The sequence below is a fragment of the Pinus tabuliformis genome, chromosome 2_1, assembly GCF_031772625.1.
Source record: "Pinus tabuliformis cultivar Carrire ecotype Pingquan chromosome 2_1, CPIR1, whole genome shotgun sequence".
Taxonomy (NCBI): domain Eukaryota; kingdom Viridiplantae; phylum Streptophyta; class Pinopsida; order Pinales; family Pinaceae; genus Pinus; species Pinus tabuliformis.
Window position 1 is genome coordinate 246803344 of NC_142299.1, and position 17745 is coordinate 246821088.

Sequence of the window (17745 nt, forward strand, 5' to 3'; positions counted from 1 at the left end):
TTTTCCCTCTACAACTTTTCCTTAGGAGTATTTATCACAACCCATATTTGCTATCTCACCTCCTTGCTACTGTCAGCTTCTGTCTTTTTCCAAGACCTGCTTCTCGATATGCAACCTTTGAACCCTTGCACAAAAAACACGCTTGTTTTGTCTTTTTGTCCCGCCAATCTTTCTGGTCACCAGCTCTGTCACCTTCGCTGGTCACACTCCTCTCTTTTTGTACACAAAAACTCCTTTCCTCCTTTCCACAGGAAATCGTTTCCTACTCTGATACCAAAAATGATGCAGCCTTAAGGCTACATGACATTCATACCAATTTCCACCTTAAACTCTGTCATGAGAGGCAGGATAGCTTGCATCACCAGTGCATGTACAAAATCAAAAAACGTTGTTGTTGGAACTGCTTGTTCGGCCTCTCATTAATATTATGTCTCTGTTCTTCTTAGATTTACATGTTGCTGTAACTGCTTTTTCGCCCTCTCGATAATATTATGTCTCTGTGCTTCTCTGATTTACATTGTTGCTGGAACTGTTTGTTCGGTCTCTTGTTAATATTGTGTCACTAGTTTTTCAATCGAATTCTGAAACTATGTCTCTGTTTGTCTAGAAGCGTTTCAAGAAAAGATCCTGCCAGTTGTGCATTCCTCCTCCAGAGTTCTTCCCTCGTACCATGTCTCTGGTTCTAGTCCCTATTCTCAGGATTGCGTGTCTATCTTTTTTTATAAGGTTTTGGCGAGCATTTTCTCCCTTTGAGATGTGATTGCTAAATGAACACGGTCCTACTTGAACTGTTCTGTCAGTCTACAGGGCGATAAGGGTTTGAATTTCAAAATGCCTTGCTCACATCGAAGCAGTTAACATCATCCATCCTCCATTCCCATAACTCATAAGAGACAATCTTTAAGAACATATCAATCCATACGGTTCTTGAAACCCAAGAATTGAAACTTGCAAATAGCAAACAATTAATTGATGAAAGGCTGGAAGAAAAAAAAACTATTTCGAACTCACATTGAGGAAAGAAAATCGTCTTGATAATATTACCAGGTGTTTCCCTAACTCTCTAGGTAGGCATCTCAGTCGCAAAGCCATCCTCTGAATAGTGGAGACTAAATGAAGAAAACCCAATAAAAACTATCAAGACCAGAGAACCCCAATCAATACTGTAAGAAATAGACACGGTCTTGGAATTCTATGCTACCCTTAGGCTTACAAGTGCCTCGGGTCCTATCTTTTTTTTCTCTATCTCCCCCCTTGCTGCCTCCTCCATCTCTACAACTCCAAAAAGAAGTTATACATATGTCATATCCAACTACTTCTTTCCACACATGGAGGAATTAGTTATACAGTTAGAAGTCAATCCTATACTCATCTAAACAAACTAGACCACTTGGCTTGATCTCCACGCAAGAAGGATCACTTGCCATTTATTCCTAATTTTGTTCAAAATTAGACCACTCTTAACTACTTACACTTATTGAAATTAATACAAATTTAGCAACTAAGTCTTCCTCCAATATTGTATTAGCCACAACATGTGACCACCCTGTCACATTGTTGGCCAAGTCTAGATGTTCCTACATCATTTATACATGACTAAAATATTACATAATCCTTCCTATGCATAGTGGGGGTACGAATTACATCATATGACCAAAAGGGAGTCATGAAAAGACTACAACAAACATAGACAAATTATTACATCATGGGTCTTGATATGACCTTTACATTGAATGATATACATGACATTTATAACAGAGACCAAATATCTAAAAAAGACCATGATAGTCATCAACAACTATCATACACCATGTATGATATTCTCCATAAGAATTTGCCAACAGCATCCAGACCAGCAACCTGTATATGTCCATGTCAGTGTAAATATCATCAACTTGTGACAAAGTATGTATGTATATAGATATCAACTCATCCTGTTGATCTCATCAAGATCAACTTGCTTCGTTTCTTTCCATGAATCAACTCAGCATATGTCATATCTCCAAGCAGTAACAAAATCATTCACACCATATCCTATATTAAAAACACCATAGTCATCACATGATCTTTCACATAATCATCAAGAACTACATGATCTTTCCACAAGAACCTTCAATATATCAACCATGTATCATCACTAGGGAAAATCCCACATCTGATGAGCATCAACCATGATAATCAACATATGTGAGTATGAACCTATCATCATAAGGTAAGAACTCGTCATCATTATGTGACTAAGTAAGCCATGTCTTCGAATATCCATTCCTTCAAATAACTATGTCTTCATGAGACCTGTAATAACACCATTCTCTTGGCCAACCAAAATATTTGTCAATACGCAACTTCAGTAATCATCCATGTATCCAGCATAGCAATATGTATCTAGCAAACCATGAGCTCATGGTCATTTGTCAAGATTTCTTGATATCATCAACAACAAAAATCCTCAACCATGAGAGAGCCAAGAACTATAGAAATCACAACTACACCATATGAACTTTATGCATCTTTGAAGGTATGATGACAACAGCATAAAGGAAATGAGTGGCTCATCATCAAATAATGAAGTTTGGTACTCAAGCTTTGTACTCCTCTTTGTCCTTATGAAGATCATCATGTAAGAAACATATATTTAGTATATGCATCATTACAGAGTCATCCACAATCATCCATAAATCTGAGCTGAACACCAACTATGTGACCCCAAGAATCATATGAGTTTTTATCATGGGTAACTCATATAGCAAGATGTATCATTTAGCCATATAAGCATCATCATCATTGATTATGTACCAAAGACTTATAAACATAATGCCAACAATGCTTTATTAGAAGCATAGCATGTTCTCTCCCTGAACCTGTTCCACCTGTTCACTGTCAGATCTGATCATTGCATATATTAGTAAGAAGTATCAAGGCATCATCATCAATCAGATATACATAAAGTTATCAACAACTTGTGAGGATAAAAAACACTTCTAAATAACATCCATAGACTGTAGTCATCTATCATCATGACAAAAAAGATAACTGATAATTGTTTGAACCATATCAAATCAGTTTTTCTGAGTCTGTCCCACTGCATTTTTCTCAAACCTACATATACGTGACTGTGCAGCTTCGAACTCACGTATATATGCGACTTGTCTTCATGAAACTTGCATATGAGATTTAGAACATTGAATTTTCATACTTTCGGCTTCCCTTGAGTATATCATGTTTGTACACTATGCCATGCCACATTTTTCTGACTGTACTTCCTTCTTTTTCCACATCTTCGAGTGTGATGATTTTTTCTCCTTTTGGTATGGTGCTCGAAATTTTCTCCTTCATTCCTTTGCTATATGTCCAAATTTGTTACATGCATAACATCTTACATGTTTCATATTTATTCTATAGTAGTCAATGGCTTTGTGACCAAACATATTGCAAGAAAAACAATATCCCTTAAAGTACCTGGGAGCTGATGATCTTTTTGTGTGATGGTCTTGAACCATTCTACTTCCGCATCTTGCTACAACATGTCCAAGGTTATGACTTATAAAACATTCAACATTATTCTTTTGTGGAAATAAGCGACTATGACTTCCATAGTTAGGAGTAAAAGATTTTCTTTGAAGAATTTCTTTCCTTGGTTGTTGATGGGATTGACCTCTCATCTCCTTGTTGAGAATTTTAGGTTTTACATTACAGTTCCTTGCCTTAGCTTGTGAGCTAGATTCATCTTCAAAAAATTCATGGAAACCAAGACCAGATTTGATGGCAGGAGACCTTTGACTACTAAGAATATCATCCAAAATCTTAGTACTATCTTGAAATCGTAAAAGCTTCTCCTTTTCTTCTAATTTACCTTTTTGTATATTTACCTCAACCTGATGTTGCTCTTCCATTTCAAGATACTGCTTCTTCATGATTTCTTCCGCTTTTCTTCCTTCTTCCATCTGTTGCCTTAATTTAAGAAGTTTGTTTTCTTGTTTTCCAAGAGCTTGGAGTCGTTCTTCATTTTGCTTATTTGATTTTTCAAGTTCTTCTTTTAGCGAGAGGATCTTAGCTTCAAGACTTTCATAGTAACAGGATCTATTTTTGAGTTTATTGATTGTTGTGCTGCTTTCATTTACTTCATTTCTTAATGATGTCACTTCATCCTACAGCTTTTAACATTGATCTTCCTTTTCCTTGAATTGCTTCCTTACATTGTTTCCTTCCTCTAGTTGAGCTTTTAGTTTGGTAGCTTCTTCTTTGAAGGGACATTCCCTTTTGTCCAATAGATCTTGTTGATCTCTAATTTTGCCCATAAGTCTTTTAAATTCTGCCTCTATTTGATATCTTTCTTCCTCACCCATAAGAGAAAATTCAGTGGTTTCGATATCACTTTCATCATCTTCAAATGGATGGAGAAATGTATCACCAGAGGATAACAAATTCATACCTGATAGCTCTTTTGCTTGTTCATCTTCATTCTGAGGTGATTCTGAATCTGAAGATTTTCTTCCACATAATCCCCAATCGATTCTCCCACTGTCATAGTTCCTTTGAGATGTCTTCTTCTTTTGAGGTGCTTTCTTATTTAGCTTCTTTCCCATTGTTCTACGGATCTCCTTCAAGCAATCAAGCTTCTATCAAAGGACTTGCTCTGAAACCAATTTTTGGAAATAATCCTAAGAGGGGTGTTACAGGGAAAAGTGTCTACTCAGAACTGCTTATCCCACTAAGGTGTGATAGCTACCTTAGAAACAAAGAAAGTAAAGCTACTTTCGTTTTTCCTTTATAAAGTATAGATAGAGAGGAACAAAGAAGACCAACCTTTGTCTTGCGCTAATCTCCTGGTTTGATTCCTCTCTTCCTTGATAGTCTTTTGCTACTTGTTCCCTTCCATGCCCAGCTTCACAGAGTACCTGTAAGATCACAGTAGCATAGCACTATACAAAGACATGGATCTATAATCATAAACAATCTAGGATCAGATGTAAATTGACCATACAAATGCAGCAAACATATATGATACAAGAGTATGGAGGAAAACGTGAATAGGTTTTATTGATAAACAAGAAAAAGCCAAGAGGAGTTACAACTAGTTGTTCTGACCCAGTATCAACCTCTCAGCAAGGAAGCCCCTCTTCACCTCATACAAAGCTTAGATCACCCAACAATCTGATGTTTGTCTCATGAAACCAACAACAATTCCTTACAATATGCAAAATTCCAGCCTCTGGATCTCTGGGATGAGGGATCCATATATAGATATCTGTAAGGGAGATGAGTCAGCTTATGATTTGATTAGTGTCTTCCCTCTGATAGTTCTTGCTTCCACTTGGAGATTGATGATCTCTTACTCATCCTTGGTCGAATTCAGAGAGGCAAGTGTCACAGGAGAAGTTTCCGGAAGCTTCCATTGCCTCTCCACCTCGCGGAATGACACTGTCATTTGTCATTTCTCACCCATCGCACCCCATAGAAGGGATTTTTGAAATTCAATGCACCCACACAATGTACTTAGGTGAGATGCAACGCACTTGGCCTGTGGAGCAGCTGAAATGATCCTGTTTTGACCAATTCTGAGTAGTTTTTCATGGAGAACTTCTGGGAGAAGCTGTAATCAGTTGACCTTGTTCCTTTAGGGGTTAGAACAACACTTTTAGGGACTTAGGAGCCCTTGGTTTATGGACATTTCATGCTTGGGGTTGTAGTGCCAAAAAATGTCTATAACAGTTGCCCCCTAAAGCATGAGGTCGTTAATCTTCATAATATTTTCATGATCTAGTTGAGGCAGGCATTCCCATGCTCAGCTTTATAAATTCATTTTCATGTACATAAGATAGACAATCGTTTGAGTGTAGACTGATGATTCTGATAGAGCCATCATCCCTTTGATTGGATGATTATTTGTGCAGCAATGATGTACATTTGATGTCTTTATTTTCTTGAATATATATCGCAGCTCGGATGGATGAAACTAGATCCGGGGTCTTCAATCTCATTCGATCTTCACTCGAAGCACAAGTCTATCCATGTGAGAGATGTTCTGGAGTCGAACATGGAAAGACATCTCTTGATTACCAGCCAATGATATAAGTTGTTAACAAGCGCGAGAGGAATCACTGATAATGATAATGACCCTCAAGGTACTGCAGCACAATTCACGTGGTGTGAATAAAAGACTTGGCGTCGAACACCACGCAAAATCTTTCGGCCGAAGGTCATTGATGTAAACCTGTCACCGGAAGTGAGAAACTTGCCATTGAGGCATGCAAGCTTCAAAGTACTGAATGGGGTGGTCTTAGATCAACTTCTTGGATAATGAGCTGATGTCGACAAGAAGTGATCCGTCACAGGAGGGCCTTAATGAATCCCACATCAATGACACGGAACAGAGCAAATGATTTTAATGGAGGTGAAAACGATCTGGTGATATAAGGTTCAGGGTGGCGGTCATGAAAGAATGGAGTATAAATGTATTGTAGTGGGTGAGACACAGGTGAATTCTCTAAATGACTTCTCTTGAACATATCGGCGACACTGACGTGATGGATTAGTAGCATTAACCTCGAATGTGGATGGTATGATGGGACCATGGTGATGTGACCGGTGAATGAAACAACCCAACCCGACTTGGATGCAGAGTGAAAGTGTCATGTTCAAGAGCGACTTGCTACCAACAAAGTTTCTTCAAGTTCTCTTCCCAATTTTTCCCCAGTCATTGCTGACCAGTACCTCTTTATTTTTATCAAGCTGGAGGAGGATAACATGTGCTTGTTCTATAATTTTCCCTTCGGGCAAACCCATCGCTATGTTTTAACGAGCCTAGCGATAGCGAAACTCGTTCTCCTCTATAGACAAGTTTGTCGCTATTAAAATTTTAACGACAAAGATAACTCGGTCCATTTCAATTTTAGAGAGTCTAAAAAGGAACGTAAAGGAAACTCCAAAATTCATTTTTCGTCATCTAATCCCTTAAGTCCGAAAAAGTATAAAACAATACAGAAGGGATGAATTTTCGATACTTTTAACGAGCCGAACAAAACAAGCGCTCGATCTTTTTGTGTAATAATCCCTCAGGACCAAAAATATTAAAATTTAGAGGAGGGATAGCACTTCCGGTCCCTTTAACGAGCTGGAGAGGCCAATGGCTCGACAATCTTTTCATATTTTACGAGTCAATTCAAAAGAGCTTAAAGGAGACTCGTCTTTTGAGGAACGAGTGATAAAATGGGTAGCAACTGATTCCAGGTAAGGTTTGGAATTTTCCAATCACAACAGTGTTACAAGGATGGCCAACATGATCACTCTTCGCAACTGTTCCTCAAAATGGGTAAACAATCAAATGGAGGTGAATGATCGGCCAATGCAAAAGTGGAGGTGACAGTGCAAACACGACCAAGGCTTTAGAGGTTGAAGTATTACATTCATGATGGTTATTTACCGGAAATTGGTTCATTTTTTAATGAGCTTAAACTCTGGAGGAACATGTGCTCATTTCTTATGTTTATTTTTTAACGAGCATGAAGTTCGCACTAAAACTGCTCGATTAAATGGTCTCTTTTTGAGTTTACCATAAATAGCTTTGTTCTTTCAAAGATTGTAATGTATTTTCAATTGCTTCATCAAACTAGTCAGAAATGAACAATTTATGCTTGAAAAATGAGTTAGAACACTAATATTTTACTTTGAACTACGTAAAAAGTAATGAAAAAGTGCTTTTACCTCTCATTTTACCATTTCATTTGAACTTTGGTTTGTTGGAGCTTTGGAGGTGCTTTCCCCCTTTGATTTTCATCAGCTGATTTCGGGAGATTTTGTGGACGATTCTCGGCGCCGTCTTGACTAGGTAGGAGCTAAACTTGAGCTCTTTCATTTCATGCTTTCCATTTTGCATTCTGAGCTTGATTCTTGGTTTTTCTGAGCCTCTAGGGTTTGAAAAAACTCGCTCTGCCTCCAACGCACCCTCTGTGTATCAAAAGATGCATTGGATGTTGGCCTGTCTACTGGCCATTTGACATGCAACGCACCCAGAGCACTACTGTAGGTGCGATGGGCGCAAAGAAGGAATTTTATGCACAGTTTTTGATGGAAATTTTGCCTGTTTCTTACCAAAATTAGGATCTAACTCTTCTCTTATTTGTTTTCAGAGATATTTGGAGTAAGATGACTATTACATGGTGAGAACATGAGCATGAAGAAGAGGACATGCTTGCCCTACATGATCTGGTTACAGTAAACGCACTGCGGAACTGTGGCTTGCTGAAGTTTTTCCGAATCTCTAGCATGAGACAACAGATCAACTTACTGCAGTATTTGCTCGATGCTTGGGATCCTACCAACCGGGTGTTCCAGATCAGGGGAAAATCTATTCCCTTGATTGTAGTGGACATCTATTTCTTGACTGGCTTGTCGAGCCAGGGTGCCCCCATCTCTTTATCAGGTTCGGCCCGAGGAGGTGAATCTGTGAGAGATTATGTTCGCCAGTATTGCAGAGAGGGATCTCAGCCGAGTAAAGATGACAAGATCATCATCCGTGATGTCACTGACAGGTCCCTCAGGACTATTCTATTTACTTTTGGTAGGATGGCTGGTGGTGCGGCTCTTCATGAAGCCAACCGATCTTATATGCAGTATGCCTTGGAATGCCTCCAACCGAAGGTGTTCAAATGGTGTGACACAGTACTTCTTGTGATGAAAGAATAGTTGACCAAGGTAAAGAGTGGGAGGTTGAAGAACTTTGGGTATGGTTCTATTTTGACCGCCTTTGCCTTGGAAAAGATACCACTGATGCAGCCGCAATATATTGCACTCGATTTACCTTCACCGACTGAACCACGTATGCAGAGATGGGTCGACCATATGTCTAGGCATGTTGGTCAGTCTCAGATTTCATTTTCTGATACCTTCTTCAGGTGGTTTGATCGTTAGGAGATGGTTTATTCCGAGTATCCATATGCTGGCATGGACTTTCGGGGTGATCCAAATTTAGTACTACCAGATGGCGAACAGTGGGGTGCCATTGGTAAATTCTTTGACCATATTCCTATTTATCGTTTTTCATTTATAATGTCCTTGTGCTTTATTTTGTCAAGACTTAATCAAACTCATGTGTTCATGCAGATGTTGGTCCTATTCGGCCAGTAGTATGCCTGAGAGTGCGAGCTGCCGCCCCAGCAAGAGAGGCTGTTGGAAGGGCTATCCTTCGCGACCTCGATGTGGCCGAGACTCTCACAGCATTACAGGAGCAGGTTGAGGGCCTCACTCTTGGTATTCCAGATGTGAGGACTGACGTGCTACTCTTGAGGTTGCAGCGGCATACTACTAGTGTGCCAAGACGATGGACTCGGCTCTTACGCATGATCGCCCAGGCTATGACTTGCTATCACCAGCATCATTAGGCTAGGGTGCCCCCTAGCGTTCTGAGTTTTTTGGTCATTTGACCAATTTTGTCTTGGTTACAGAACATTATGTGTAAACCATAAACAGTTATATATATTTTTGATTTTCGGAGTTTTGTTTTGGTTAAGTTACATGATCCAAATGCAAATATTGATGGTATGCTTCTTTTTATAAATGTTGCAAATGTCTATCTAACACATAATTTGCCAATGAGTCAGTTAATGTGTTTAAGTTTCTAGAAATATGCTGATATTGAATAAAATCAAATTGCATTTCCAAAATCTTAAGCTTTAGGAACATGCGATAAATAGCTGGATTTCGGACAGAGTAGATACTAGTGAGTTGTAGTATGACGAGTTGTGAGTCTAGCCCAACAATCAGTCAGCGTATATCATGTGTGATGGCATCAGAGAGAAGTTCTATCAACGCGCTATATTCAGCGATGTTATTCGTTGATCGATCAATACATACCCCTCTGAAACTTACTAACTCACCACTTGGATAAAAAATGGCCCAGGCTGCGGAAGATAGGTTCCGCGAACTACGACTCGCTCCGTCGGCATATCCAACACATGACTCCAATAGGTTTGACATCTGCAATAAATGTAAAAAGTGGATTACTTGACCAAAATAAACACTTTAGCGAAAACAAAAACATAACAAAAGCATACAGGTTACCATACTGAATTACGCATAGTAACACTTGAGGTACAACCCGTTACGAGGTTGCGCCAGTGGAATTCCATCATAATCCATTAACTCATAGGCTCCTTTTGCTAACACTCACTTAACAATATAGGGGCCCATCCATAAAGACTTAAATTTACCTGCTCCAAATTTATTGGATTCTTGGTCATAAAGCAAGACCAAGTCACCTTCTGAGAAGACACGGGGTTTGACATTTTTGTCGAACTGCGCTTTGACTCATTTCTTATGGGATTCGTTAGCCAAAGCGGCATCACGACGGGTTTCATCCAATTGCATTAGTTCCAAGAAACGAGCTTCTTCTTCTGAAGTTTTGGGGAGGAGATCAATTTCGAGTTTGAGGGACGAGATTTCGCACTGGATTGGTAAGACTACTTCCAGGCCATATACCAGTTGGAAAGGTGTAAACTCGGTTGCATTCCTTACCGATGTTCGGTAAGCCCACAAGGTTGAGTACAGGATTAGGTGCCATCTTCTTTTGTGAACTCCAATAATCCTTTGCAGCATGCGCTTCAGGACCTTGTTGATTGCTTCAACTTGTCCGTTGGCTTGCGGGTAATATGGAGTAGAGCTGTCATGAGACAACCCTAGTTTGGTAGCTAATTCGACCATCATGTGATTGCAAAAATGCGATCCATGAACTGTGACTATAGCTTGTGGGACACCGAATTTGGCGACTACATGATTGAAAAAGAAGAGGGCAACTGTTTCACCAGTATTATCTAATGTAGGCATCGTCTCGGCCCATTTGGTAAAATAGTCAACTGCGACTATGATATACCCATGCCCCCCGGTCGAGGTGGGGTTACATGTCATGAAATCGATGGCCCATTTGGCGAATGGCCTGACAACAACTATTGGCTGCAGAGGTGCGGGTGGTCTTCTGGTTTTGCTATCGAAAATTTGACAAGCATGGCAACTTCTGACTGCGTTTATGCAATCTTTAAACATTGTTGGCTAGAAGTATCCTGCTCGCAAGATTTTTTGCGTTGTAGCATAACCGGATTGATGCCCCCCACACGCGCCTGAATGGCAATAATTTAGGATTTTTTCGGCCTCCTCATGCGTGAGGCACCTTCTCAGAACTGTATCGATATCGCGACGGTAAAGTGTATCACCGACGATCATGTAGTCTTTTTCTTGGTATCAAATATGTTTTTGTTCAGAGCGAGAGGTATTTGGCCTATATTTTTGGGTTTGGAGGTAAATGATTATATCTCCATACCACTAATTGCTTGAAGATATCAGAAACAAACTTTCGTCCACGATCCTTTCTTCGGATGTTTCATCGTTGGACGACGATGGGAGATCGCATAATAATTCTGTGAAAAAAAGAGCTTTCTTTGACTTGGATTTTACAAATTCCAGATCAAACTCTTGTAGGATTGCTATCCATTTTGAATATTTGCCCCCCAGCAACTGTCGCGACAATATATAAGTCATGGGGTTGCAATCTGACAGAATGGTAGTTTTTCGAAAGAGGACATAGTGTCGAAATCTCTGTATCGCTTGAATAGCTGCGAGCGCTAGCTTTTCAACATAAGAATATTTGCTTTCTGTATCATTTAAGTTCTTACTTAAATAATATATAGAATGTTTGATTTCGTCGTCTTCTTGAACTAAAACCATTGCGATGGTCGTATCCACTGCAACTAGATACAGGTTAAAATCTTTTTGATAATCACGAGCGTACATTAATGATGCTTTCATTAGGGATTCTTTTAAAGCATCAAAGGAAGCTTGTGCAACCTGATCCCAGACAAAGGGTACTTCTTTTTTCAAAAGACGCGTATAACCTTTAGCAAGTTCGGCGTAATTTGGAATGAACCTCCTTAGAAAGTTTGCTTTCCCTTGGTGTTTCTAAATCTGAAGCAAATTTGAAGGTGGAGGCAAATTTATGATTACCTGAACCTTACATGGGTCAAGACGAATCCCATCCTTTGAGACTACAAACCCAAGTAAACGACCAGAACTGATGCAAAATACACATTTGTGTGGATTGAGTCATATCTTGTAGTGACGACAACGTAGAAATATCGCTCTTAAATGCTGCGGATGATCAGTCCGCTTTCGCGAATGAGCCGGAAGGTCATCGAGGTATAGTTGAATGATGTTTTTGATGTCATGGAAGGCATAATTCATTGCCCTCTGAAATGTTGTCCCTGCGTTCTTTAAACCAAAGGGTAATTTTCTATATGCGAATGTGCCCCATGGACAAATAAATGCAGTCTTTGACTGGTCCTGTGGGCGGATATTTATTTGATTATACCCGGAGAATCCATCCATAAATGAAAAGGTTTCGCATCCGGCGCATTCATCAATTATCTGGTCGATGAAGGGTGTAGGGTAGTTGTCTTTTGGACAAGCTTGATTTACATCCCTATAATCGAGACACACTCTAATTGTTCCTTGTTTTTTCATAACAGGGACAATATTCGATACCCAATCGGTTAGAGGAATCGGGTAAATGAAACCAGCATGGAGAAGTTTCTCAACTTCTGCCTTAATGGCAGTGGCTTTCTTGGGGTGCACCTGCCGTAGCCGTTGACGTACTGGTTTGACATCTCGATACATCTTGATTTCATGTTCAACGATACTCGAGTCAATGCCTAGCATTTCACTATATGACCAAGCAAAGACATCTCTGAATTCGCGAAAAAGAGCGTTATATATTTCCAGTTCTGAAGGAGAACAACATTTGCCAACATAAATATTCTTTACAAAATCTGTTTTGGTCGAGATATTTATGGCGATAGTCTCTTCAATGTTGGACAAGTTTCGTTCGAAATCCACTGTGTTTACAGTATTTTATAGTAAATAAAAAACTAAAGGATGATAAGGGTCATCAGCAGTATCTTCTCCACAATTCGGAAGAAGGGAATGATGGTGGTAATCATCCCATGGTGCCCCTTCAATTACCATTGATTGAAAAATTCCTTCGTCGGTGTCATGCACTCTCGACCAAGGATCTGAAGGGGTGCCATATTCTTTAGATCTACCTATCCAAACACTCGATGAGCGTTGATTTGGGTTTGCCACCCAGGCTAGGAACATTGATTGCTACAATATTTCCATTGGGCTTGGAGGCAAAACCATCGCATGATCCATGTCGATATCGTTTTCTGAGATCATTTTAGAAGATATCATGTTGCAGGTTCCTACCGACGCTACTTCTGCCAAATTGATTGGAGGTGGAAGGGCGAAAGTTCCCATTAATATAGGGTCTTTTAGTAGGCCTACTCTGATATTTTGAAGCGAATGGGGGCTTCCATGGATCATAGGAATGCTTCTTGTAACTTGAGAACCATTGGGGAGGAAGTTTTGTTGATCGACGATTGTAATCCCTCCTTGAAAGGGAAATGCAATCTTTCTAAAATAGGTCGACACCACAGTAGCCATGGCATATATCCATGGCCTTCCTAGTAGGATGTTGTAATCGAGATTTTCGTTGATTACCTCAACATATATTTCTACTGTTTTCCCTCCTAGTTCAACCTTCAAGTTACTTAGAATACCATATGGGGTATATGTTCTTCCGTCGAATGATTTTAATGTCGTCGAAGATCGTGACAAGGTTGGAGATCCTAAAGTTTTCCAGCAACTCATCGACATAATGCATGTAGATGCCCCCTCATCAATAATTGTTCGATGAACAATTTTGTTGAGGGCTTTCACTTGAACAAGGAAAGCTAGTTGAGCTGGTAATTGAGGATCGTATCCTTTATGATTGAAGGATACAAGATTGGAATCCTTTGGGTCTATCCCACCAATGGCTGATAATAAAGTCTGCTTTTGGGATGGGCAATTTTGTAGTACTTCAAGAGTCGACATAGCGGATGGTGATTGGGCCAAATCTTCCACTATATTATAATGTTGTGCTGCTCTAGCACGAGGATTAAATGTCGATTTGTGTACTACTCCCTTTGGCGATTTTATTGTCAGTTCAGGAATGATGGGCGGCGCATCTTCTGTCGAAGTTGTTGTCGAACTACTAGGTTGCTCTTTATCCTTATTGTTCGACAGTTGTGGATTACCATAATCTTTGTTCCTTGTCGATATCAAAGCATCATTTTGCTGTTTTGAAACCGACAACATTAGCACTTGAGACGGGGAAGCATTTCCACTGTCAACCAGATTTGTTCCTGGATTTGGAAACGGATCAGTTAACACTGCGGAGGTTTTTGAATTCTTGAAGAATTTTTTAAGCTCAACTCTATGTGGACAATCTAGTGTCCGATGATCCTCATCGCATATCATGCATGGAAATTTTTTTTTCCTATTTCCAGGAGGGTTTGCAAAATATTTTTCAGGAGATGATTCTTCCTGTTTCTTCTTATTCCCTTTGCCTTTCTTCTTGCCCCCTAGTTTCTTGGTTTCTTTGCCTTTATCTGTCGATACGACATTTACTTCCGAGGCAAGAAGTTCATATTTTGCATTTTGACCTGAAATCTTACAGGCCTTTTTGGATGTAGCCTTTGTCGATTTCGTGTCTGTTGCGCCAATCATGCCATCGCCGGCATGAGAGTCATTGTTTGATTTAGGAGGAGGAGGAATTGAGAATTCCGGTCTAGGGGTGTCAGGTATTTTATTGTAGAACATGTCAGACTGAGTGTAAATCAAGTCCAAATATTGTGCATGAGCGATAACTTGCTCTTCTATGACGACTCCCCCTTTTGCCACATCTTCCATGATGGAAGGTAGTAATGACTTGATAAACCATTCAGCTAAGAGCTGATCGAGAACATACATTTTTACCATTCTACGACGACGTCGCCACTCATGTATATGATCAGATATGTGAGTGGTCGTCGTTTGTTTGAAGTTGGTAAGGAGTTCCGTTCCCATTTCATACCTTATCGATAATTGAAAATGGGTTAAAAAGGTTGTGGCTAGGGTACTGAAGTTGTCGAATGAAGCTCTAGGCAATTCGATATACCATTTTGCTGCCGGACCAGTTAACGTCCTCTGAAAAAGGCGAAGCCTAATCGAATCATCATTTAGGGTGTTTGATGAACACCACAGATGAAAGGTCATCACATGATTCGACGGATCTTCACCTGGATTTCGATTAAATTTAGGAATATCTGATGGAAGTTTATGTGGTATCGCTGGCCACCAAGGGGCGTAAGCGATTGGATCGTTTGTTAACCGATTTAAATTAGGTAACTCTAAAGTTGCCACGAAGGGTAACTGTTGATTCAGGTTAGGTGAAGCATACCCAGGATAAGATGGGATTTCCTAAGCAGTTGGTCTTTGCATACCGGCATAATGCATTTGATGCTCGTAACTTTGGTAAGGTTGGTGTGCATGACCATTGTAAAATTGTTGATTTTGAATGTTTTGAATATACGGCTGCCCACTATTTGCAAAGATTTGTTGCTCAGAACCTTCGTATACTTGTTGGAATTGCGGTTGTTGGTATTGTACTAGCCATGGTTGTGAAGCCATGTGCTGTTACCCGATACTAACTGTTTGACCAAGATGAGGGGTAATTGTACCCGTTTGAACCTGTATCATTCCACCAGTCGACGATTGTGGTTGAGTCGCAGGGTCAAGGGGCTATTGCATTACAACCTGAGAAACCTGAGTTTGGCACACAACAGGTAGTGCTTGAACTTGCGACACCATCACAATAGCTGGAGTAGTTGGTATATTTGACATAGGTAAGCATTGTTGCATCAAATATACAACTCTTGGTTGTTGAGGTAGTATCGGTACCCAACCGTTTGAAGTAATTCCAGCATAACCTGAATTTTGTTGTGAACTCCCGTATGGTTTTTCTCCCGGAGGGGATAATGAAAGGGCATACTACCCCCCATACGATGGTAATCCAGAACTCAAGGGAATTGTTTGCCCTTGAGGGCCGGACTGCCCAAATTGACCTCCGAATGGATCAATTTGTTGAGACTCTTCTGGATGAACAAACAGGAACAAACCATACCGTCTAAATGGCCCCTGAGTGGGCTCCTTCTAGCAATTGAGAGCTAGTTGGGATAGATGGTATACCGGCGAACATTGTTGGAGTGATAGCAGGGAGTTCTATCGTCGCTGTGTCAGACGACATAGTCCCGGTTGTTCAGACATTTCTGGTCTATCCAAAATATTACCTAGAGATTCTACAGGAGCTTTCACTGGTGGTAGACTAACTTCTGATGAAGAAGGATACAGAGTGATCCCGACTCCAAATTGCGATGGAGGATCTTCCACAATCTCTTCTATGGCAATCAGACCAGGTGGAAGGGGTAGACCGTCAAGTCTGTAGAATATTTCTGGTGCCGAAGAAGGTATGGAATTGGCAGCGATAGATGTTTGAGGAGCAAGACTCTCTGAACCGGTTGTAAATGGAACTGGTTCAGTAACACAAGTGTTTACCCTCAGACTAGGATCAGTACCACTGTCCTTCTGTGGCTGCTGAACTTCTTCTGTAGAGGCAGGGATACCAGAAATGTTTGGAGTAACCGGAGTCTCTGATGTTGTTGGAACACTTGTTCTAACTTTAACAGGAGATTTGGAACCGGTTAAACGAGTTCGCTTTGTCCGTACTAGCTTCGATTCTGGAGACAAAGACGGTTGACTCGTAAGCCTCCGCGAACGACGGGGTTTCAATTGACTTTCTTCCACGATTGCAGATTACTCGATCAACTAAAAATAAAGGGGAAGTATGTTTCCGAATTAAATGAATTTTAGACGCTTTGACACAACTTGTTTTTTCAATTTTTAAGAGTCGAGAAAAAACAAAAGATGACTCTAGTCTCCTTCGATTTTTAATGAGCCTGAAGTGACAAGTGTTCAGATGGACCTTTTCTGTTAAAGAGTCTGAAAAGGAACGAAAGGGACTGCTCTGGAAATCTAGGTAGAGGGATTACCAAACCAATCGCAAAACTGCAGAATAAGTTTTACGGTATGGCAGTCAATCTTCCCAAATGTTGTGTTCAGTGCATTGCGATCAATAGGGCGACAGACATGACTTCCTATGGATAAAGGATTAGGCCTATTGTGGTATCCCAAAATATACTCGATGGTACGTGGGAGCACTAGTCTGTACTGGCACTTATCGACCCAAAGTGGAGGAATCACCCAACCATCAGTGAGAACAACAACTACCAGGCTTTACAACGTTGAAATACATCTCTAGCCTAGACTTCTAAATGTTGTGCGTTAGGTTCCAAAGCGTTGTTAGATTCATTGAATTTATTTTATAGTTGATCTTGTTTATGAAGTTTGCCTTTCAGGTTCACCGCGAGATGTAGATGTAATTCCTAAAATGAAATCTAAGATGATAAACAATCTTTTTATCTTCTTTGTGCAATGAAAATACTAGCTACTAAGGAAAGAAAGACAAAATTCTTTCACAAAGAGCAAAGAGCACACTCTAAATGCACTTTCCTAAATCAAACCAATCAGACTGTCTAAATGCAAATGCACATACATGTATTTGTTTTCGACTTTCTTAGTATATGAATGATAAAAAGAAAGTTGATGCACAAATTTGAATTTCTTTTCAAGCGACAAATATCAACAAGTTTCTTTTCGAAATAAAAAATGGAGATGATCACAACACCTTACGATTTTGAAATGAATACTTGTTTTTGACACTAGAAAAATTACAAATTCAGACCAAAAACAATAGTAACAGGATAATCGACTATCAACAGCAAT